The 25,178-nt window shown below is 42.0% G+C and overlaps 1 long non-coding RNA gene across 1 annotated transcript; it reads right to left on the bottom strand.

The window, feature by feature from the left end:
- Positions 1 to 934: 934 nt before the first annotated feature.
- On the bottom strand, positions 935 to 24,550 carry LOC140906655 (uncharacterized). Its single transcript, XR_012157193.2, has 3 exons — positions 24,467 to 24,550; positions 17,303 to 17,536; positions 935 to 1,001 (listed from the first exon to the last, which is right to left on the bottom strand). It is a non-coding gene; the product is annotated as an uncharacterized LOC140906655 (long non-coding RNA).
- Positions 24,551 to 25,178: the final 628 nt, after the last annotated feature.

Genomic DNA, 25,178 nt, shown 5'->3' with positions numbered 1-25,178 from the left:
CGAAACACTGCAAGCACAAAAATTTGCACAGAAGCACAAAAATTTGCACAGAAGAAATTTTTTGCACATGCGGCCTGTCAAAAATTAGAGGGAACATTGGTTACAGGGTTCAGAGAATGAGGCACGATGTGATTAAGAGTGTTGGAGTACTTCACGTTTGGAAGTGAGCATCAGGTCCATCACAGCAAAATTTGTCTTACCCAATTAAACTCTTTCAGCACTTACAAGCTATGTGGCATGAGTAACCTTACACGGCAGTGGCCCATTTTTGCCTTTTCCTTTGTTCGGGATAGAAGTGCATTTCTGAATTTGCAGAAGCATAAAGATCTCATTTGAAAAGAAATCTAGTCAAGGTATTCGGTAAAACTGAATGTCCTAAATAACAATTCTGAGATGAGCAGTCAGCACATAAGTTTAGAGTAACTTCTTTCTATTGATATCGTTATTCCTTATCAGGTCTCTCTCAATCTCTATTTATCATCCTATATCCAATCCTACTATTCTTTCCAGGGTCATAGAATTCGTAGCAGCCATTGAACTTCAGTGACAGCTCTCCCTAATATGCTCAAAGTAGTTTCACTCTTTGGACTTCACATCATGGTCACATAGGACCAAATGCTACCACTGTTACTCATGTTGAGCAATACTTTACTACTCCAATGGATCCATTATTAATTATTAGTATTAGAAATAATATCTATTATCATAGCACCTCTGAGCCCTAGTGATAGACAAGCACCCCTTTGTGCCTGATGATAAACAAACAGAACAAAAAAAGACAGTCCCTCCCCCAGTGAGCTTACAATCTAAGTACAGTCATTTTAATAGGACCTTGAGGTGTACAGTACAGTGTGAGAATATATATGAGAATCTGTCCCAGAGAATGTTCTGGTTTGTATAATAAATTATCTGTTATGATTAAGATTCCATTACTCCACTATGTTCTCTCTGTCCTTCCCAGGCATAGACACTGGGGGTCATGGGTCACTTCAGATCCAAATCTGTAAGGGGGAAATCAAAATGATATCAATAGAGAAATCTATTCTCTAAAATAAAACAAAACCAAAAAGCCACCAAATACATTGAGATCACTGCAGAGGGTGAGGGTGTATGTGTGTGTGTTGAGAGATCACTGCAGGGGTGTGGGTGTGGTTGTGAATAAATCACCACTTGTAAAAGTTCTCCATTAGATACTGAATGACTAAACTGTGAAGTTCTGCAAATTGACTTTATGCATAGGAGTTTGAAGCAGCATGGGCTAATGGCCTGAGCTCAAGACTAGAAGCTAAAAGTTCCCAAGGTATAATCCCAGTTTTGGCATTGATTTGCCATGTCTGATTTTTCCCCCATTTGCAAAATGTAAATAATATGCTGTCAGCGGTTCGCAAGCTTCGTTGCACTGCAACCCCCTTCTGACAACAAAAATTACTGTGTGACCCCAGGAGGGGGGACCGAAGCATGAGTCCACCTGAGCCCCGCTGCCCTGGGGAGGAGGGGCTGCGGCAAAGCCAAAACCCGAGCCTCACTGCCCCAGACAGGGGGGCCAAAGCCAAAGCCCAAGGGCTTCAGCCCCAGGTGGGAGCCTTGTAAACACCTGAACCCTGCTGCCCAGGGCTCAAGCCATAGCCTGAGCCTCACGCCTCACCGCCCAGTGCTGAAGCCCTCGGACTTCGGCCCCAGGTGGTGGGGTTCGGGTTTTGGCTTCGGCCCCAGCAATCTAACTCCAGTCCTGGTGACCCCATTAAAACGGGATCGTGACCCACTTTGGGATCCTGACCCACAGTTTGAGAACCCCTGCTGAATGTAAGTCAGTGCAGCTCCACTGACACAAGTAAGGATCTGGCCCAATATTGCTTACCTTACAGGGTGTTGTGAGGATTAATTAATTGAATCTATATGATGCTGAAGACAGATTACACTAAATGCCAAGTATTGTCATATTAAAATTCTACAGACACCTGCAGGAGGCTGTTAGTTACTTAATCTGAGAAATCAAGAAAAATTGTTAAGTAGCGGAAGAAACACTAGTCAGAAATTAAGCAAGATCTCCAGCTGCCATCACCTCCTGAGTGCCAGGTCAGGAATAACGACGGCAGTTCTGGTGCAGCTGTTATTCCACATAGCAAGCAGAATTCAGATTAATTATCACACTGGGCCTGATGTTTATACTTTATCCTTTCAGCCTTTCCCTAGTTTCAGTGCTCCTTTGTCTAGTACTCTTAAAAGGTTGGAATAGCTGATCTGAGGCTGATCCAGTTTTAAGTGACTGTCTGGTTCAAGTATTACATTTCAATTTGGTGCTGATCTGCCCCAATCCAGCACCTCTCCTTCCCCACCTCTAGCATGCCAAGGTATAAATGCTGCTGCAGCAGGTCTCCCTTCTGTTGAGCACTGCTGTGAACTTTTTTTAATCAGACTTGCCAACACTGCTGAACATGACCCTCAGTTCTCACAAGATTTTAGCTTACTAAAGTCCTACCATTCACTGTGATGCCTTGTTCTTAAATGCAAGTGGAATATGGGTGCAATCAAGAGTGATCTGAAAAAATCCTGCACCAGCCAATGCCCCTGGGCCTAAGCCATTGTATAATTCATACTTGCAGACTCCAAGGGAGACAAGTGTGCTGTTGAATAGATAATCTGGAAAGAGGAACAGTATCAGTGTATTATATATGTAGAATGGGAGGGCCCCAGAAAAGAGAAGGGACATGCCCTAGGCCAGAAATCTATGTTTGTGACACACCCAGGCAGGAAGAGAACATTCATGCTCACTGACCCTGATTAGGAGAGAGTATCCCTGTTTTTCTAGCAGTGAATTTGCCATTTTTCCACTCTTATACTTCAGAGTATTTCAGTGTACTTCAACAGATTTGAAAAGGTGTGTCTGTTTTTCTTCCCTAATATCTATATTTATAGCTTTCCAGAGTTGGCAGGTGCGCAAAACAGAGAAAGGAACATGTGTTGGATACGAAAACATTTTAAAAACATCACTGTTTTTTGCCTCCTATGAAAAAGACAACCCCCATTTATTAATCACAAGCAACTCAGCATGCCAGATTCACATCTAGGGTAACTCCACTGATGTGTGCAACCCAGCTCTCCTTTCAGTGAAATGTTTGTCCCCTTTGATAGAGGCAAGCACAAAGCCGGTAGAGTTCAAGCAGGAATGCATCTGGTCCATTATTTCATGTCTTAAAAACAGGTTAATAGATTGACATTGCACAGATTGTTAGTACTCTTCTAGCACAAGTTTTAGTTTTGCTTTGTCAGAGATCTGTGAGACTCTTGCAGAAATTCCAATAGTCCTGCTTTGACTGGATATAATGATGTTTTCACAAAGAGCAAAGTTTAGATAGACTAATAGATAAGGAAGAAAAGGTCACTTGAATGAAGCAATCTGAGGCAAAATGTACATTCTGAATTAACCAATCTGTAGACTTTGAACAAAGCTTTCCTCTCAGATCCACACACTTCTTTCCAAAAATGGGGACTGGTCGAGTGACTAAAGCACAGGACAGAATCACGAGAGCTGGCTTTTATTCCTGGCTCAGCTACAGACTTGCTGTGTGACCTTGGGCGAGTAATGAAACCTCTGCAGTTCCTCATCTGTAAACATGAATAATAGCTACCTCCTACCTCACAGGTTGAATTCATGAATGTTTGTAAAGTGCTTTGACGTCCTTGGATGGACGTGGATGTAGAAACACAAGTCAAAGAGCTACAATACGGTATTGTTCATTTATCGATCTATGATACTTCTGTGGTTCCCACCTCCATTATGGTCGTATCCAAGCGTCTCAACATCTTTGTCGTATTTATCCTCACAGCACCCCTGAGAGGTTGGGTAGCTTTATTGTCCCCATTTTAGATATGGGGAACTAAGGCACAGAGAGACTAAGGGCTTGATCCTGCACTACTGAAAACAACAGGAGTTTTGCCATTGGCTTCAATGGGAGAAGGATCAGGATCATTCCTTTCTATGCTCTCCATATGTGTGGAACTCCCACTGATATCACTGGGAGATCAGCACACTGAGCAGATGAAGGTGAGAGAGAACATGATCTAAACCAAGAGTTTTGCTCAAATATATTCAATTCAAGTGTTTGTAAATGCCATTCCTCCACTGAGCTCAACATATATACACAAATAGTTTAATTCACTTACTTTGTTTCCTGTTTGTTGTCTATAAATGTTTGATAAGAAATAGTTAAAGAGCTAAATAGTGATATTATTAGATGCCACTCTTCTTCAAAATTTGATACTAAGCATTTGTACTATAAAAAGTTTTGCTTAATCCTTGATAACTTGACACATGCATTTAATATCAGGTTTGCCTCTATGTTGACATTTGTCATAAGATTTCTATTAATAAGTTTGTTTACTGAAGCTTTTTCCCCTCCACATCCTGCCACCAACATTGTGCACAATCAATCAGTTTTAATTGTACCTCTTCTGGCTGTGAAATGGGAAGATGCTAAATTTTAAGTTCCTTTAGGATCTAGTAATTAGGCACCAAGTTGAATGACCCTATAATCCACTTACCCTTAGTGATATAATCACCAGTATAATATTCAAATAGAAAAAAGAGCAAGCAGAACTTTGTGTGTTTACTCATTAGTGGTCACATCTGGTTGCAAAGATAAAAGGGCTGCTTCCACAACTACAGGACTCAAGCCTGAATGACAATCTATATCTTCTAGTTTATTTGAGGCATTCTCAATCTTTTGTATGGTTGCATGATAGTTTACAAATCCAGTGCAGTATAAAGAACTGGACTCTAGAGTTTAACTTAATTATGTTTGTCCATGTATTTTGCCCATTCATGCCAAGAAGTTACCCCTTTTCAATGTACTATCTTAAGAAAATGGAGTATGTAGTGTTTATAGAAATGATTGGCTGCTAGTATTTAATTCCGGACAATCAACTGAATATACAGCTTGTTACATAAAACTTTCCTAAATATTTTCTCTCCACTGCTGCTATAAGAATGCTTGACCTAATGCTCATTTCTTTTCTTGCCATTTGACTTTTAAAATCCAGGCCTACTCAAGCCTGTACATTTGCAACAACTGTACTTTTCCTTTAGCTGTTTTACTGGTTGAGGATGATGCAGGCATTTCATCTGATACATAGACATGATTGCTGGTGCACCCCCAAGCACAAGCTATTAATATCATTTACTGCAGTGGGGGACTCAAGCTATTTCTTGCCATGCAACTAGATAAGCTGCATATTTGTAAAAGAAAGGGGCAGATCATGAGCTAGTGCTCCTGAGAGCAAATTACCATAATAAGAACTCCATTGTTCAGTAGCCAGGCAGATTAGCTGTTGTCCCGACTGAATCTGGTTTATTGGGAAGAAGATGCGACTGCTGTAAATTCTGGCTGCCACCTCCCCTGTTACATCAGCATCTGCAGCAATGGCACTTTTTCGGCCTCTGCTTTTTGAGAAGAACTATGTAGGAGAACTATCAGGAAGGGGACACTCCATACTGCATCCTCTGTTTCCCCTACTCCTTTCCCATTTAAAGTCATCAGCCTGCTTTCCTGATTCTCCACCAGGAACATTTTGGGCACCCCACAGAAAAGACAGCCATTTATTTTTTTCTTCAGGCCCTGGAACATTTAGCAGTTAAAAGTACAGCTGACCATTTTTAACACTTAAATTTGCAACATTTATAGAATCTCCCTCAGAAGAGTTTCCATGAGATGCCCACCCATACAAATCACTCCCTCTGTGAATTCCGTTGCAAGCTTGACAATGCTGCTGACCCTATGTGAATGATTCAGCCAATGACAGTATATCACAGCTAACAAAGTTTACCTTTGGAACTTCTGATATCCCCTTCATTCCAACATGCAAGTCTAATTTTCACCGGCAAAAATCTTAATACTGCTATAGCAACAAGTTATTTTGCATTTTCTTTTATTTCACTTTCCACATCACTCCATTAACTATACTTTGTATAGGTTCTCTGCATGTAGGACATTTATGTTCTGGCAACACTCACTGATTTAATAGCTAGAAATGGTAAACCTGAAAGCCTAAATCTGATAATTTTAAGGTCCTTTCTCATGATGTCTCATTGCCATAGGGGAGAGATAATGGTCGCTGGCAGTTTATTTTGCTTTCTTTTCATAACATAACCCCTACCTCCCCAATTTAACACAGGATGCAGTGTGAATTTCTGCCTGCAAAGTCAAATCATACATTCCAAGTGGTTACAAAACATGCTCTTTTGTCAATCTCATTTCAGCTACCATCATTTTTCTAGAGAATCCTACACATCAGATTACAATAGACTATAGTTTCTGAAGGACATTATTCTAAACTGTTGAACACAGATTATTAATTATAAATTGAATTATACTAACTCATTAGAAATGACCAGATAACACTACAAAGGTACAGACAACAAAATAAGAGATTTGGCTGGAATGTCTTTTCAAAGAGCTAATTTAGCAGATTTAGTTGCAATCTTATAATTATTGGCTCCGCTGTCATATCTATTACTATGCTCCCAGCCACTGCTGAATATATACATGTTGCAACATTGAGCATTTCTTGCTATCTAATCAAGGAAATCAGTACGTCTTTTTAAAAATGAAAAGGCAAAAGCTATGATATTTTCATACTGTACATTTACTGCTAATGTTGCAAACAAGAAGCCAAATCAAAATCTAATTACACCTAATAGCTTTCTTATTACATTTAAATTCAAATGGAGGTTGAGCATCCAGGTAGGGCAAAAAGATCTTTCTGCCCTATCTTCAAAGGAGTCAAAGAGCAACAGTTTAAGAGGCTGCAAGCACGCCTGCCTGGATTACCATGTTTTGATCTCCATTGAGGAAGCCCTTGCACATCTTTAACTGGCTCACCTCAGAGTTCTCCATGAACACAGAAGAGAATTTCCCTGTTCTTCATATCCTTCTCCAAATCCTTTGATTCTAGTTATGACTACATTAATTTATCTACCTTGTCAGCTAGAACCCCACCTCCAAGAATAGCTACTGTAGTTCTGTTCAAGAACTAGTGATCCTTTCATGCACTTTGTTACAATCCCTTTACATTTCCACAAACAGCTACCCAAGATCTCTGGTTTATGGATGACACAGCCCTGCTGAATCACTTTGCTTTCCTTTCACCATTATAAAGAGGCCATATGGAATAAGTCAAGTACCAAAACTATGGTTACGAAGCTCCAGATCCGTCATCTTCTATTAAAAAAAAAAAATCTAGACTCCTCATTAACAACCAACACAAAGCAAAGCAAACTGCCTGCCAAGTAGGGCCCTTTTCCTGGTCAACATCTCCGCTGCACTGAAGTCACAGACCTCTTGTTATTCCAGAGTGAAGGACTAACACTGTTGGCCTACTGCAGAAGCTGAATGGATCTTGCTGGATACCAAAGTCTCCTGGAAACGGACAAACCTCTCGCTAAACATAAGGTGGGAGACAACAATCTATCAGCACTCTGGCCTCAGATTCCTTTCCTTCTACTGTCCCTCAAAAGGCCACCTTGGTATGACAGATGACCTATGACAGATGAAGGGACATGGGAGGACATTAGATCACCACCAGTGGTGATCCAGTACTGAATCTGACCTATTGCAACACAAGATGATCTTGCTTCCTCTAATGGGGCTCTTCTACAGATCAAGGTGCATGTTTTCAAATATGATCTCAAATTGTGGGTGCCCAACTTGAGATACAATAGGTTTGATTTTCGGAAGGGCTGAGAACCCACACTACCAAAGAGGAGCTGCAGGTACTCAGCATCTTTCAAAAATCAGTTTCAGGTTGGTCATCCAAGAACTGAAGCACCCAAACGTGGAGGTCTTGATTGAGAATTTGGCCCTAAGAGATCCTTCTCATTTGACACAGCACCTGTAACATCCCAACCTGCAGAACTGTTCTGAGTGGTGGCATCAACCCAGAATGCTTCCAAAGAATGGCAGAGTCTGCTGTTTCTCACATGGAAGAGCTTTCAATCTATGTTGCAGATAAGACTGATCAGATCTGTAGCAGTTCTTCCTGGAGCCATAGTAGAAGCATCGGAGCTGGGGTAAGCAACATTTCCTTTCCCTGTTTGACTTTCAGTGCCTCACTTGGAGTTTCTAGATATACCGCAAGGTCTGCTCAAAACACCTGTGGGTTGGACCCAGGCCCTCATGATGGTAGAATGCCTTCTCTTTATTTACAGAAAGAGGCCAAGCTGCTGGTAACACTTATATGTTGTGAATTAGGTTTTGCTCATCTGTTCACAGTAGGTAAGCCAGTCATGTGATTAACCACCCCTTTCTGGAAAGGTAATTGAGAAGGATGTGACAGGGCATCTTCAACATCTGCTATCCTCCAACTCGTTGGAGTCCAACCAGTCAGTTTTCATATCTAGAAACAGCATTACTCATCTCAGGTGATGAATGTTCTGCTTGAAGCAATGAAGAGAGGCTAAGTGTCATTGCCAATACTTGATTTTTCATCCTGTTGCTCATGAGATGCTGCTGAGCTGACTGCATGAGGTGGGGCAGACAGATTTTTTAAATGGTTCTACTTATTCCTTTCAGAGACATCTTACAGGATGGTGGTGAGCGAGTGACTACTCTACTTTCAAGGCCATCAGTTGTGAAGTTCTATGCACTCCACTGGAAGGGAGCACCCTTTGGGATAAAAAAATACTTCCTTTGAAGAACTGTTAACTTCTTAAGTCTTTAGGGTTTCTCTTAGAAGTGTCTTCTCAATTTGGTGGTCATTCCTCCTCCTGTCTGGGCCTCACATAACTTTCACGCAGTCTCTCCTGCAAACTGGACCTGAGGATCATCATCCACACCAGTTGGACATCTGATTACGGAGTAGCTGTTGGTGTTGTTGATGATGGTTCCGGAAGCAGACCAGATTGGGAGGCTGAAGCTTACAGCAGTTTCCCATTGCTATGTTACATAACCTCACATGTACTGCAAGCCAGAAAGGTTGCAACAGGCTCTTCAAAATTAACATAGGACACTACAAGCCAAATTTTCTCGTGGTATAACTCCACTGAAGTCAATGAAATTACTCCAGCAAAGAATTTGGCCCCACCACTTTAAGTCCAAACTCTTGCACTTTCAAGCACTTCCAAACCTCAGGAATTTTCCTGGTTCCAGCCCCTGCAATGAAGTTTCCCTTCTTTGAGCTCACTTAGCCATCCTGAGTCCTAATCCAGCTCCCTGATTATCAACTGGTTCCCCTAGAGATGGTTCTGCAGCTCCCAAACCTGCTGCTTTTCTTGGGCCCTTTCTGACTAGATGAAAGGCTCCTTGTATAGGCCTCACTCAAGTCTCCTTCTCTTCTCACCCCTCAGGCTGAATTCCTGGACTCTCCCTCTTTACATTATAACTGCTTGACTCTCTCCTTCCACTGCTGGCCAAAAGAACATGGCTTCCTCCTTGCTTTACCCCAATTACCTACCTCTGGTTGGTTGGGAAAGCGCTTGTCCTGTTCTCTTTATATTCTAATTAGCTGCCCATTTTCTGATTAGCCCTGAAGCTGCAGCAGACCAGCAGCACAGAGTCAGGTTCCTTCTGGAAAGACATCAATAGCCCTTTTCATTGGCTATTGCAATGTACAGAGGCCTATCAGAGCAAGATTGGAAATATTAGCAGAGAATAACGATTCAGCTTGGAAAGAGGCAAGCTACTACATGTGGGAGAAAATAACTCACAACACACGTGCCCAGTAGGGAAGGATAGCCTGGGAAGCAGTACTATCTAGGACTATACTGCCTCATCTTTACCTAGCAAAGCCCTCATAAGCAGGATCCAGTCACTTTCTAGCTGCAAGGCTCACACACAAAGCAACAGCATTGAAGGCTGTTTTTAAAAAGTAATGTTACCTACTTTAACTTAGCACCTACAAAACTAAGTATAAAGAATGGATGCAGACTGCCACTTCTGTTGTTCCAATCATTCAAAAATTTGCTGGTGCTGAAGTGCGCTGCATAATTTCCCCTAGTATTTCACTGGTACCACACATTTCTTCAGTTCTTTGCAAATCAGCTAAACTGATGTCCCTTTTAATGCTACAGCATTCCTGCAGCCATATGCATTGAACTTTCGAGAGCCAATAGAGGAACCTTGGCTGATTCACACTCCCCCAGGAATATCCTATTACTCTAAAAGGCCCAATACCAGATCTCATGGAAACCAGTATAGCTGACCATCCTGACTGACAGGGATGACCCAAATACATGTCTTACTTCATGCTTTAACCCATATCTGGCTACAACAAATCACCAATGAGAAGATATTCCAATACCACGATCTTGTTTACAGCCAGGCCACCTCATCTCTGCCCAGTTTACTCACACACCGCTCATGGCTGAGTCTTTTCAGTTATGTGACAGGCTGCCACAGATCATATTTATGTTTAAGCCTCATGCTATCAGAAATGCAACAGTTACTCATTCAACTAAAAATGGAGTCTTACCGGAGTGACAACTGCTAAAAGTTTTCTACAAGGCCCTTCATGTGTCATTACTCCCACTTACCTCTTCCATACACATTTCATCTGAACCAGAGCATACATGATCAAATAAATCAGAGTGCTTGGATACCATGGAATTAGGCAGCACAGCAACACTGCTGATAGAAGTATGTTATCACAGCAAGCCTGTAGGGATCACCAAGCCCACAACTATGTTCCTGATGTTGGGGACTCTACAAGTACCAAAACTAATCTTCAACTTTTATTGTGTGGGGGGAGGATATAGAGGGAGAAGGGGGAGATGTATCTTGCCCTTTTCATTAGAAATGTAAGTCAATCAGTAATGTTCAAAGTTAGTTAGTGATTTTTCCTTTAAAAAGCCATGTGTTAGTTATGTTCTTCCCACTCCCACCCTCTAGTTGCATAGTGCTGGGTTTTGGAGGCCTGTGAAACATAGTCCTGGGTCCCTCCACTTCCAGAAAGCCTACAGACCAGTTCACAACTGTGAGAGGCTGCCAACAAGGCTGCTCTGAAAGCACTAAGACTGTCACAAGCTCCCTTTTGGTTGATGGCCAGCTGCCTGCAGCTAATGTGGCCACAAGGAGGAACAACAAGGAGTCTGGTGGCACCTTAAAGACAAACAGATTTATTTGGGCATAAGTTTTGGTGGGTAAAACACCACTTCTTCAGATGCATGGAGTGAACATTACAGATGTAGGCATTATATAATGACACATAAAGGGAAGGGAGTTACCTCACAAGTGGAGATCTAGTGTTAACAGGGCCAATTCGATCAGGGTGGATGTAGTCCACTCCCAATAATAGATGAGGAGGTGTCAATTCCAGGAGAGACAAAGCTGCTTTGCAATGAGCCAGTCACTCCCGGTCCCTATTCAAGCCCAAAATAATGGTGTTAAATTTGCAAATTAATTTTAGTTCTGCTATTTCTCTCTGAAGTCTGTTTCTGAAGTTTTTGTTCAAGTATAGCTACTTTTAAATCTGTTATAGAATGTCCAGGAAGATTGAAGTGTTCTCCTACTGGCTTTTGTATGTTACCATTCCTGATGTCCGATTTGTGTCCATTTATTCTTTTACATAGGAACTTTCCGGTTTGGCCAATGTACATGGCAGAGGGGCATTGTTGGCACATGATGGCATATATCACATTAGTAGACATGCAGGTGAATAAGCCTCTGATGGTGTGGCTGATGTGGTTGGGTCCTCTGACGGGGTCGCTAGAGAAGATATGGGGACCGAGTAGGCAATGAGGTTTGCCACAGGGATTGGATCCTGCGTTGGTGTTTCTGTGGTGTGGTGTGTAGTTGCTGGTGAGTATTTGCTTCAGGTTGGGGAGGGTGTCTGTAAGAGAGGATGGCCTGCCTCCCAAGGTCTGTGAGAGTGAGGGATCATTTTCCAGGATAGGTTGCAGATCATTGATAATGTGCTGGAGAGGTTTTAGCTGGGGGCTGTACATGATGGCCAGTGGCGTTCTGTTATTTTCCTTGTTGGGCCTGTCCTGTAGTAGGTGATTTCTGGGTACCTGTCTCACTCTGTCAATCTGTTTCCTCACTTTCCCAGGTGGGTATTGTAGGTGTTTGTCTCGGTCTGAGGAATTGGAGCAAATTCGGTTGTATCTTAGGGCTTGGCTATAGAAAATGGATTGTGTGATGTGTTCTGGATGGAAGCTGGAGGAATGTAGGTAAGTATAGCGGTCAGTAGGTTTCCAGTACAGGGTGGTGTTTATGTGACCATCACTTATTTGCACTGTAGTGTCCAGCAAGTGGATCTCTTGTGTGGACTGGTCCAGGCTGAGGTTGATGGTGGGGTGGAAATTTTTGAAATCCAGGTGGAATTCTTCAAGGGCCTCCTTCCCATGGGTCCATATGATGAAGATGTCGTCAGTGTAGCGCAAGTAAAGGAGGGGCGCTAGGGGATGAAAGCTGAGGAAGCGTTGCTCTAATTCAGCCATAAAAATGTTGGCAAACTGTGGGGCCATGAGGGTACCCATAGCAGTGCCATTGACTTGAAGGTATAAGTCATCCCCAAATCTGAAATGGCTGTGGGTGAGGACAAAGTCACAAAGCTCAGCCACCTGGTGTGCCGTGGCCTCTTCAGGGATACTGTTCCTGACAGCTTGTAGTCCATCCCCATGTGGAATATTGGTGTAAAGAGCTTCTACATCCACGGTGGCCAGGATGGTGTTTTTAGGAAGATCACCAATGCATTGTAGTTTACTCAGGAAGTCGGTGGTGTCTTGAAGATAGCTAGGAGTGCTGGTAGCGTAGGGTCTGAGGAGAGAGTCCAAATAGCCAAATAATCCTGCTGTAAGAGCCGATGCCTGAGATGATGGGGCATCCAGGGTTTCCTGTTCAAGGAGGAACAGTTCAGCAATATGAGATGCAGCATGGGTTAGTGCTGGAGCTAGTTAAGGGACTGCTGTGTTCTAATTCCCAGTCTGCCACTGACTCCTGCTTTTTAGCCCTGGTTAAATCATATAGGCTTTTTCCTTTAGTTTCTAGAAAGTGGGATAGAACATGTCTACTCCACAGGGCTATTTTGACGATTAGATAATGTCTGCCTAGTGGAGTATAAAAATTATTTATTAGAAAGAAAGGAAAAAATAAGAATTGTTATGGACTGTCAAGAGCCAGGGTGATAGAAGAGAAGGAGGAGCATAAGTTAGAGAACAGAAGGAGAGTAAAGGCAAAGCCAATATGATGTAGAAGAACAAGGGGGTAAACAACAGAAAATGAGGTGAATATGAAGGAAGGAATTAAAAAATAAAAACTGTAGACAGACTTGAGAAAAGAGATGGCAATGATTAGATAGGTCAGATATGGAATGAGGAAAGGGAATAGGGAAATGGTAGAAGGCAATGAGTAAGATTACAGCTTTTAGGCAGAGGGCTATTTTGAGTACTTACACTATAGCTGGCATCTCTTGTTTCTAAAGTTAAATAATTGGTGGTAATAAAAGACCAAAAATAACCTAAAATTCACTAGGATGTGCACAAAGCCCTTCCATGACCAGGTACCTAACAATGCCCAAATGCCAGTTTAATTTAGAGACTTCTCCATTGGTTTTTTTATTTTAGGATCTTGGCAGCTACTCCTAGACACTCGCACAAGCAGCTGGGCTCCACCTTCCCTGTAGGCCCAATGTTTCCCTCTTCACTTCAAAAAATATGAGCTAGTTACAAAATATCTTCTTGCAGACCCTTCTCAGAATGCTACAGCTGGTCCTGGTTATCCTACTAGGCAGAACTCAGTTACCTTTGGTGGCCATAAAAAGGTGTTTTGCAGGCCTACCTCTAACTTCCAAAGTCAGCTCCTGGCAGTATTTTGTCTGCCTGCCAAGGCAAATGTTTTGCATAAAACAAAGACCTTCGGGATCCCTTTGCTAAGGAGTAGAGCTGGGCAAAATTTTTGTTGACAAATAGTTTATTCGCCAAAAAATTCAGTTTTGGGTCAACCTCAATGCCACAAATTCAGGTCCAATTTGGCAGATAATTTCAGCCAAAAATAAATTAAAAAAAAAAAAAGTCAAAATATTTTGACATTTTCTATACAAAATGTTTTGACTTTGTTTACAAACAATTCTTTTAGAATTTAGCTAGATATTAAAAATTAAAAAGAGTAATACATCTGAAAACTCATTTTTAATTCTTTTGTTTTTTAGGTTGACCAGAAACAAAATTTTTGGCCATTTGTGGTATAGCCACTGAACTGAAAAGTCAATCATTCTCTCAGCTCTACTAAGGAGTACTGCAGTTGCCCATGTTGATTATTGCAAGTCTTTGGTGGCTGTAGCTAGCTAGTTGGTACTAACTGCTTGTATAACAGCTGTTGGGCTATGAAGCAGTAAACACAAGGCAGTGTCTGTATGGATATGAAACATACAGAGTTGAACATAGGGTTTTTTTGCTAGGTGACACATCTTTGTTTTCTTTTACAGCCTTGCTTTAGACTGACATGCAAGGCTGTACTACAGTATTATAAAAGATTCTTGTTCCTTTCAGAGGCTAGCGGAGGAAGGGAACGTCTCTACTTCTTTCCTTCTGCCGGTGAACAGAGGGCACAGATAGTGGTGTGGTCTCCCTCCTTGTTCTCTCCAATTCTGACATGGAGAACCATCTCTTCCTCAGAGTAGGAGATGGATAGTCTTCTCCCAGATGACACACCTCTTTTGTCAAGTGCTTCTGCTTCTCCACATATTGGTGGGAAGACTGAGGCCCAGAAATTTCTCAGCTAGGCCCCAAGAGCTTTTGCTGCTTCCATTTAAAATTCCACTTTCAGGAGTATCTTCCCTTCACCAGTCTTGATCTAGGAAACAAGCACTCCCCATCAAGCTAGAGAATGGGAAGTAGAGGAGAAATGCTGTCTGCTAAAAACAAAAGAGGGGAGTTGTGTTCCCCTTTCCCCTTGCCTCTCCTGGTATTTTTAGAAATAGATTATGTCCTTGGTTTTTATAATTTCCTTTAATTTTGTTAACATGGATATGATCACTGACCTCTGGAAGAGAGAAGGCCTGACTAACAGTGAGCCCTAGGAAATATGGGGTCAGGGCTCCCTTTGTGCTAATACACATTCAGTATATAAGTGTCTGCAATCTAGTGTGATGTTTATAATGCCAATAAAAGTTACTGGATTCAGTCCAGAAGCCAACATGAACTTTAAATATTAGCATCTATCATTTATATGAAAATCTTTATATATAAAGATATATAAATATATCTTTATTTTCCTATAGAAATGGAAGGCCATATAAATACTAAAGGCTTGATTCTGCACTGCCTTACCTTGTTGATCCTTTACATCAACACATGAGGGTGTAAGATGCCATATTTCTTATTTGGGAGCCATACATACTCATTTTCCTCTGGTATACAGAACCCCACACAGTGCAATGCAGTGGGGAATTAAGCCCTCAGACTGTTCATGTGGAGTATCAACTTGACAGCACTGGAAACCAAAGTAGTTCATTTCTTGACCACAGGAAGACCCCATAATGCCCTACCAGTGTGTCTCAACCTGCCATGGAGGGATCAACATCTAGGCATGAGACTGAATTTTAAGTTTCTATAACCAGTCATTCTTTGGCTCCTGTTGAGATTGCTAATTAATGTGTTGGTCATGGTGTTATTTTTGCTGTAGATACCTGTCAACTGGAGACTTGACTGGAACCACCAACTAATTTCAAGTACTTAAGCCATTAAATGGTAACAGCTTCAGATTAACGGGCAATTAATTCATGCCCTAAAAATAAAGGTCTCCACGCCCTCCAAGCTAACCTGTCCCCTCGCCCCCAGCTCTCTCTCTTTTATACTATTTTATATTATTTATACTAACTATAGTCCCAATACTTAGGTTTTAAATTTTTTTTTACAAAACTACTGTGTTACCATGTACGTCATTATCCAAACTGAACGTAAATAGACGTTATGGTTTTTTCACCCTTTCATTCAGTGAACGATGTCTGAGTTCCCATCAGTGCAGCACAGAGACATTTTACATGAAGTAAAAATTGTTGTTTTTGAAATCTAAAAACAACCCTTTATGAAAACTTCTGTAAACATGGCAGTGTAATAAAACCAACAAATATCTAAAATGTTGGGCCTAGAGGTAGTATGCCTGTCGGGCCTGATTCTGAGAAACACAGAGATGCCACATTTCCCATTAAGGCAATATTTATGTGGTGGAGGCACCACAGAAGACCTTTTATGTGCACTTTGGGTGAATGGGTGTCACTCTACTTTTCGTAATGCCCAGCTAAATGTAACTCACTGGCAACTGTGTGTTACATATCTGTGCTGATCCACAGAAGACATGAGTTGCTACTTCCCCCTAGCTATTGAGTCTTGGCTCCTGAGCTAAAGCTATAGCAGTTCTTGCTTTTATTTCTGGAGGTCTCCAGTTCAAACCCCGCTGTATGTCAGCCAAGAGGACGGGTGTCATATAAGCAATAGTAAGTGTATTAATTAGTGCTCTCACATGGTCTGCTGTACCTTATTGCCCAACTATTTTATAACTAAGGGGCATGTACAGCCCTAGATCCAACTCCCATGAATATCAAGGGGACTTTTGTGCATAGGTCTGATGTAGTCTAGAGCCCCAAGAACTGTAGTAGTCTGACCTCCACAATTTTTTTTGGAAAGCAGAATGCTGCACTTAGCAAATGTTTGTACATTTGACTAATACGTACTGAAGCTGTACTTACACATGTAACTCCAGCAGAGTGCATTCATGAGGAAAACCATACAAGCTACAGGTTAATCATTCTCTGAACGTCAAAAGCCAGGGCAGATTAGGATGTACAGCGTGTTGGCTGGGCTACAAACCAAGCTGTTTTAGTATTAATAATAAACTTCTGAGGCAAAGAGATTTTTAATAGCTTTGTAGCACTTCTGCCGAGTCTGTGTAGGTATGGAGATTCTCACTCTACTGATTGTAGGGGGGTGTCGCGGGGTTGATACATCCATCACCCTTTGGGGCGCAGGGGTGGGGGTCGTTATGGCCCCACACTTGCATCTGTAGGGTTGTCCCCGGTCTCGGGGCTGCATGGCCCTGTGGCCTTAGTCAGATGACCCTTGAGGTCAGGGCAGTGCGGCCTGATGGCTGGAGTCAGTAATGGCCCCTCCTGCTGGGGCAGTGCAGCCTAGCGGCCAGAGTCAATAGTACTAGGGAGCTGGACCACCACCCTGTGGTGGGTGGTGGCCAGGATAGGGGGACCTGGGCCCTACCTCTTCACTGGGTCTCAACCCAGGGCCCTGTAGGTGGTGGGATTGCCCGCCACCTGCTCGGCGGGGATCCTACCAAGCCTGTCTTCCAGGGTCACTTCCTACCTGATGCTCAGCAGTCCACTGTCTCCGGGTCTCCACAGTCTTTCCCCTCTGCGTGGCGTCTTGAGCCTGAGCGTAGGGGTCCATCTCTCGTTGGCTGGCCTTCGCATCCTGGAGTGCAGGCAGTCCTTCCCCAGGAGTCAGCAGCACACCTCCTTCCTCACCGATGGTCAGCCCAGACTGAGCCACTCTGCTGCCTTTTATATCCTGGCTCCAGTTGGAGCATACCCAACAGAGCTGAGGGGGCAAGAGAGAAGGGTTAATCCAGGGATCAGCAACCTTTGGCATGCAGCCCGTCAGGGAAAGCCGCTGGCAGGCCGGGACGGTTTGTTTATGCAGCATCCGCAGGTTCGGCCGCTCGCAGCTCCCACTGGCCACGGCTTGCCAGTCCAGGCCAATGGGGGCTGCGGGAAGCAGCAGCCAGCACATCCCTCAGCTCATGCCGCTTCCCGCAGTTCCCATTGGCTTGGGTCAGCGAGCGGCTTCCTCTGGCAGGCCGCGGGCCAAAGGTTGCTGATCCCTACGTTAATCCCTGTTGTACTGGTGCAGGGTTGTTACACTCCATCACAGGGGGAAATAAAAATATTAAGAAAGAGAAGAGCTTTTATTGCATTGCTAAAAACAAAGAATGGTGTGGAGAATTTTTCTTTTATTTAGTTATATGTGTTTCAGTAAAGCAGATATTCTGCCTCAGTAAAAGTGAGCTGGTCAGTATATTATGCATCCCCCTCTGTGCTCAATCTACACAGGATAAGAGTTTGTTACCTTATTAGTAGTACTGTAGTGCCCAGAAGTCCTAGTCATAGATCAGGACCCTTTTGTGCTAGGTATTGCACAAACAGAACAAAAAGATGGTCCCTGCCCCCAAAAGCTTACGGGTTAAGTGTAAGACAAGAGACAACAGATTAATACAGATGGGGCCGTAGGAGGAATTAATATTGGTCAGCATGATAGCAGTGGTCTTAGCACCAGTAGCCTAATCAATGTCAAGTTTACATAGGTATCATGGCAGATGAGTGGTTTGAGGAGTGATTTGAAGATGGGTGAGTTGTGGATGTTACAGAACTGTAACATGTTCTTCTTATCTCTGTTCCAGTTACCCCCACCCACCATGTTTTATGTTGTGTAGTTGTTGCACATGACAAGATGTAATGAGTTTGGAGATACGGTATGACATATGTACCCTTCCTCTGCCCTCTCTTCTCCCCTTCCTTAAGAAGTGTCCTTCATGGCTCCTCAAATCAGATTAGAGAGTGTTTAGGGATGGGGGAGAGAAATAGACACTACCACATCACTAAATTTTGCAAAGGGGAAATTGCTTCTCCTACTTAAGGCTGCAACCTGCTCCCATTATAAACCCTTTAAAGTTTGTTTTAGCCTGGAAAATTGCCAGGTTTTCTTTGCAGGCAAAGGAAGAGAAGGTTTCTGGAAAAATTCTATCTACAGAAGTCAATAGGGGTCTGCCTGACCAGACAGTTTGCAAGATTGGGGCCTAATTTTAAATAGTCATTTTTCCTGTTTCCCTTTCATAAATCAAAATGTTGTCAAATGCCAAAAGTAAACAGTTTTTTTCTGATCTCAGTCAGTCATCCTAGCTGTTACTTATAACAACAGCAGGTAAAAATTTGACTGAAGTGTGAATTTTAAGCTGACAGTGGCTGTCTAAATTTTGGCAGATGCTGTAGGATTGCTTGCAGTGTTAGCGGGTGAGAGAGGACCGATGATTGGTAAGGTAATTTCTGCTCTCTGCAGCTCTCACGACAGAAGGCACTATTGCCCAGTGAAGTCAGGATGACAGTTTTAATAGTGTGAAGTCAAATTAGCTTTCAACTGCTGTCGGCTGCCTCTAGGCTCCTGTCACATGTGAGGTTTCAGAGTAACAGCCGTGTTAGTCTGTATTCGCAAAAAGAAAAGAAAAAAGAAAAGCCACAAGTACTCCTTTTCTTTTTGTCACATGTGAGAGGCCTTGTATGGTAGATAACCTTAGGCTAGTCTCTTTGTGAAGTAGTAACTTGGCACAGTAGTAACCCTGGCAGTACTGTAACGCCAATAACAAAAGCCTGTTGAGAGTTAACCAAAGGGTAACCAAAAAGAAAAGGAGTACTTGTGGCACCTTAGAGACTAACCAATTTATTTGAGCATAAAGTGTAACCAGTTCATCCTGTCTGATCAAAGACACTGGTGTGAGCAATATGAAGTACTCAGACATCATAAACCCAGGATGAAATTCAAGTCTCATTGAAATGAGTGGGAATTTTGCCATTTACATTAGTGAGCTTAAAATTTACCCCAAATGATTAATAAAATTATTTTTCAGTTATCTCAAAAACAGACCAAAAGAGATTATAAACAGGATTGGCATGGGAACCAGGGTTTCAGCAGTACCCTTTCTGAGTTTCATGGTGCTATGGTAGATTCTCACTCTACCGATTGTAGGGGGGAAATAAAAATATTAAGAAAGAGAGGGGCTTTTATTGCATTGCTAAAAACAAAGAATGGTGTGGAGAATTTCTCTTTTGTTTAGTTATATGCGTTTCAATAAAGCAGATATTCTGCCTCAGTACAAGTGAGATGGCCAGTTATGCATTCCCCTCTGTGCCTAGTCTACACTTGCTTTCTATTTTCTTGGTTTTGTAATGAATTGAATTACAATTCGTAATTGCTGTGCGAGGACTTTTTGGTTATTTGTTGCCATGAAATTTGTTTAGGTCTGCCATGTTTGTACTAACATGACTAACTTTGAGCAAAACCTGACAAGAAATTTTGGAACAGATTCACAAGCATCAACATCACCAGGTATTAGATATTTTGCCAAAATTTAGCAGTTTCAAGTTATGAAATTAACTGGGGAAAGTTTGACAGCAATGAAACTTATAGATCAGAATTCTCTTGCTGGAATTGTAAACAGGTGAACCTCAGATATAAATATCAAAACCAGTAACTAATTAAACTGTAATTAAAATATACCCACAATCCTGTAACTGAATCTATTAAAATGGACATTGATAAATGAAAACAGCTGATCCTGTCAAGTTGTCAGTAACACAAAGAAAAATCTCTTACCAAGGTTGTTACACATCATTAATTCTCTTCCACTATATTTTTGTACAAGTGCAAAGTATTGTTTTTAAACCGCTAATGAGCATGTAAATGTAGCATTACCTACATATATTGTCATTGTGAAGCCAAATTCTGCAAGTGTGATGGGTTTGTAATACCTCAGATCCTTTGTAAAATTTGAGGAGGAGCACCTGCTTTCAGGGAATAAAAAGTGTTTAGTTTTCTATCCCCAAAGGCACTGACAGAATCTGCCCCATAAAGGGTGAAGAAATTCTTGTACATTCTTGAATACCAATGGTGTATCCGGCACTTTGCATTTATTTAGTAGGTCAGATTCCCACTGTTTTTGTGTTGGTCCGGTGACACAAAGGGAATAGAGAATTGCCCTGAACTAAGAGGAATCCCAAGGTGGTGAAAAGCCAGCATAAAGGGCATTTCTGGGAGTAGCCGGAGTATAATGTGATCCAACAGTCCCTGGTCAGTGAAGCAACCCTTAGGGAACTGGTCTGGCTGGAAGAACTTAGAGCAACCTTTCAATAGGGTCACGGATCAGGGAAATGCCCTGCCACTCCAGGTGCTATTCCTAATGCAGAGGTGTTTTGACACTCTGGTTAGAGTATAGCAATAGCCTGGGAAGCGTATTTAAAAACATTTCTAATTGAGTGTTTGGTAATGTCTTGATGTAAAATGCAGGGCATTTAATCAGTTTTCTGCCAAAGGACACCCAAATTAGTTATTGTTTAGGGTTACTTGCTGTAATTGTTTTTATTATTATAGTCACTAGGAGCACAAATTAAGTTAAAGGTTTAAATGCTTCACGATCTTGGCCCCTTGAAATACAATGGAAAAGAGCTTTCTGAAAATTGTCACAGTCCAACCTATGCTTAAACTATAAGGTAAGCAGATCTAAATCAGACAGGTAGGACTTTGTGCATCATCACCATGTCTAAGAGGACAAACAACCCAATACTCATAATTCCCAGTTGTCTTTTTGTATAGCATTATAGAAATGACTCAGTTAACTGATGGAACAAAACCTCTTTTCTACCGTACACTGTCATGAGCAAAGTACATCTCTCTAGTCTGTTCAGTTTGTGGATGTTTAGTGTGGAATTCAGAAGCATTTGGTATTGGCCCAGCTCTGCTCCCATGGTTCTAACCATCATGCTACTTTCAAGACTGAAAAAAGAAAAGGAGTTCTTGTGGCACCTTAGAGACTAACCAATTTATTTGAGCATAAGCTTTCGTGAGCTACAGCTCACTTCATCTATGCATACTGTGGAAAATACAGAAGATGTTTGGTTTTATACACACAAATCATGAAAAAATGGGTGTTTATCACTACAAAAGTTTTTCTCTCCCCCCACCCCACTCTCCTGCTGGTAATAGCTTATCTAAAGTGATCACTCTCCTTACAATGTGTATGATAATCAAGGTGCGCCATTTCCAGCACAAATCCAGGTTTCTCTCCCCCCCAAACAAACCCACTCTCCTGTTGGTAATAGCTTATCTAAAGTGATCACTCTCCTTACAATGTGTATGATAATCAAGGTGGGCCATTTCCAGCACAAATCCAGGGTTTAACAAGAACGTCTGAGGAAGAGGGGCGGAGGGTTAGGAAAACAAGGGGAAATAGGTTACCTTGCATAATGACTTAGCCACTCCCAGTCTCTATTCAAGCCTAAGTTAATTGTATCCAATTTGCAAATGAATTCCAATTCAGCAGTCTCTCGCTGGAGTCTGGATTTGAAGTTTTTCTGTTGTAATATTGCAACTCTCATGTCTGTAATCGCGTGACCAGAGAGATTGAAGTGTTCTCTGACTGGTTTATGAATGTTATAATTCTTGACATCTGATTTGTGTCCATTTATTCTTTTATGTAGAGACTGTCCAGTTTGACCAATGTACATAGCAGAGGGGCATTGCTGGCACATGATGGCATATATCACATTGGTAGATGTGCAGGTGAACAAGCCTCTGATAGTGTGGCTGATGTTATTAGGCCCTGTGATGGTGTCCCCTGAATAGATATGTGGGCACAGTTGGCAACGGGCTTTGTTGCAAGGATAGGTTCCTGGGTTAGTGGTTCTGTTGTGTGGTATGTGGTTGCTGGTGAGTATTCACTTCAGGTTGGGGGGCTGTCTGTAGGCAAGGACTGGCCTGTCTCCCAAGATTTGTGAGAGTGTTGGGTCATCCTTCAGGATAGGTCGTAGATTCTTGATGATGCGTTGGAGAGGTTTTAGTTGGGGGCTGAAGGTGATGGCTAGTGGCATTCTGTTATTTTCTTTGTTAGGCCTTGTCCTGTAGTAGGTGACTTCTGGGAACTCTTCTGGCTCTATCAATCTGTTTCTTCACTTCTGCAGGTGGGTATTGTAGTTGTAAGAATGCTTGATAGAGATCTTGTAGGTTTTTGTCTCTGTCTGAGGGGTTGGAGCAAATGCGGTTGTATCGCAGAGCTTGGCTGTAGACGATGGATCGTGTGGTGTGGTCAGGGTGAAAGCTGGAGGCATGTAGGTAGGAATAGCGGTCAGTAGGTTTCCAGTATAGGGTGGTGTTTATGTGACCATCGTTTATTAGCACTGTAGTGTCCAGGAAGTGGATCTCTTGTGTGGACTGGACCAGGCTGAGGTTGATGGTGGGATGGAAACTGCATAAGCTATTACCGGCAGGAGAATGGGGTGGGGAGAGAGAAAACCTTTTGTAGTGATAAACACCCATTTTTTCATGATTTGTGTGTATAAAAACAAACATCTTCTGTATTTTCCACAGTATGCATCCGATGAAGTGAGCTGTAGCTCACGAAAGCTTATGCTCAAATAAATTGGTTAGTCTCTAAGGTGCCACAAGTACTCCTTTTCTTTTTGCGAATACAGACTAACACGGCTGTTATTTGTGCTGGAAATGGCCCACCTTGATTATCATACACATTGTAAGGAGAGTGATCACTTTAGATAAGCTATTACCAGCCGGAGAGTCGGGTGGGAGGAGGTATTGTTTCATGGTCTCTGTGTATATAATGTCTTCTGCAGTTTCCACAGTATGCATCCGATGAAGTGAGCTGTAGCTCACGAAACCTTATGCTCAAATAAATTGGTTAGTCTCTAAGGTGCCACAAGTACTCCTTTTCTTTTTGCGAATACAGACTAACACGGCTGTTACTCTGAAACCTTTCAAGACTGAGTAATTTTGAGAGATTATTGGAGATGGGATAACTAATACGTTTGCTAAATATCTATGTCAATTATATTTGCCTAGCTGAATCAAAGTCTGCCAGATATCTGGCAATACATATTACCAAAAAAATAGGGTTAGATGTAGAAGTTATTGAGACATTTTGAAGTCTCACAAGGGCAAACCAGCCACTCAGTGACAGTATTTAAATTATCAAGTGTGTGCCTGAACCATTTTGCAGCCATTGAGATTGCTTCCTGGGGGCAAGGAGAGGTTTACAACAGATTCTCTCATTATTACAAGGCAACAAGCATTATGTAAACTGTCAGGAGAACTTCTGAATAGGTTTTTATTCTTGTTGATTCCCCACAGAAATGGGAAGAAGCTCAAAGAGAGAACCAAGCTGTTATCCTTAGTAGCTGTCCTCACCTTAGACAAAGATGTCACATGCCAAAACAGTCAGAAATGTACATACATCTCAACAGAAAACAGTAAATAAAGCAGTATCTAAGACTATTTTTGTTTCTAATCACTGGTGTTACTGGTATTGCTCAGCTGATACAGTTGGCTGCTGGGCTTAGTTTTGAATGTATTTAATATTATTCCAAGGGATCTAATTTTCAGCTCAGACTTTAGAAGGGCAGCATAAAAAAATGAAAGAACAGTTTAGTTTGAGGGATCTAAGTACCTCATTACATTATTTGTATTACAGTAATTCTTATAGATCCTAACCAAGATGAAATGGCTTTAGACTTCCAAATAATCATTTGCACTTACAAATGAATATCGGTCAAAGACATCTGCTTTTATTTGACTCTAAAACGTATGGGTACAAAAAAGGTGAACTTTTAACCTTCTGGCTCTCCATGTTTGGAAAGACTATTGTTTTTGTTTGAGCTAGAGAGCTAGGAGTTATGCCTGCCAAATATGACTCACCTTCTCCGTTTTCACCCTTCAAAGAGGTAGCACCATCTCCATTGCTTCTGCCCTTATGTCAGCTTTGCTTCCCAAATTCACTCTCCTCTGCCGCCGTCCCTAACAAAAAAACTAAAGCCAGCAGTAGTAATGACAACATTAGTATTAGTGGCTGATATTTGTCTCCCTTGTAAGGTGCTTTGAGGCCCACGGATGAAAAGCACTGTATAAAACCTATTTATTTTTCTACCCGTCCTGCCATGCAGTCTTCTCTTCCTAAGACCAAATTTAGTTCCTCTCACATCACTGCGCAGCAGACTGCATAGGTAACTTGGAAGAAGAAGACACTAGGTCTTCAGCCGTGTCCAACAGTTGAAGAGGCTGGCTTTAACCAACAGCTAGCCGCAGCTCTTAAATACTGAAAGACAGGTTCACATTACACCTGTTGATTCCATTATAAGTTCCTCTGAATCTCAGTATTTCCAAATAGAACCTCCAAATACAAGTATCATCTGAATACAGAGACTAGTCAGTCACCATCTTGTTCCTTTGTCTGGTTTCTCAACTCAGCTGCATTTGGAAAGTTTTCAGAGTAACAGCCGTGTTAGTCTGTATTCGCAAAAAGTACTTGTGGCACCTTAGAGACTAACCGATTTATTTGAGCATAAGCTTTCGTGAGCTACAGCTCACTTCATCGGATGCAAGGAAAGTGACAACCTTTTCTCATTTTCCT

This window comes from Lepidochelys kempii, chromosome 1 (genome assembly GCF_965140285.1).
Source record: "Lepidochelys kempii isolate rLepKem1 chromosome 1, rLepKem1.hap1, whole genome shotgun sequence".
NCBI lineage: Eukaryota > Metazoa > Chordata > Testudines > Cheloniidae > Lepidochelys > Lepidochelys kempii.
Note: the sequence above shows the minus strand (reverse complement) of the source record. Positions and strands in the feature narration are given on the sequence as shown.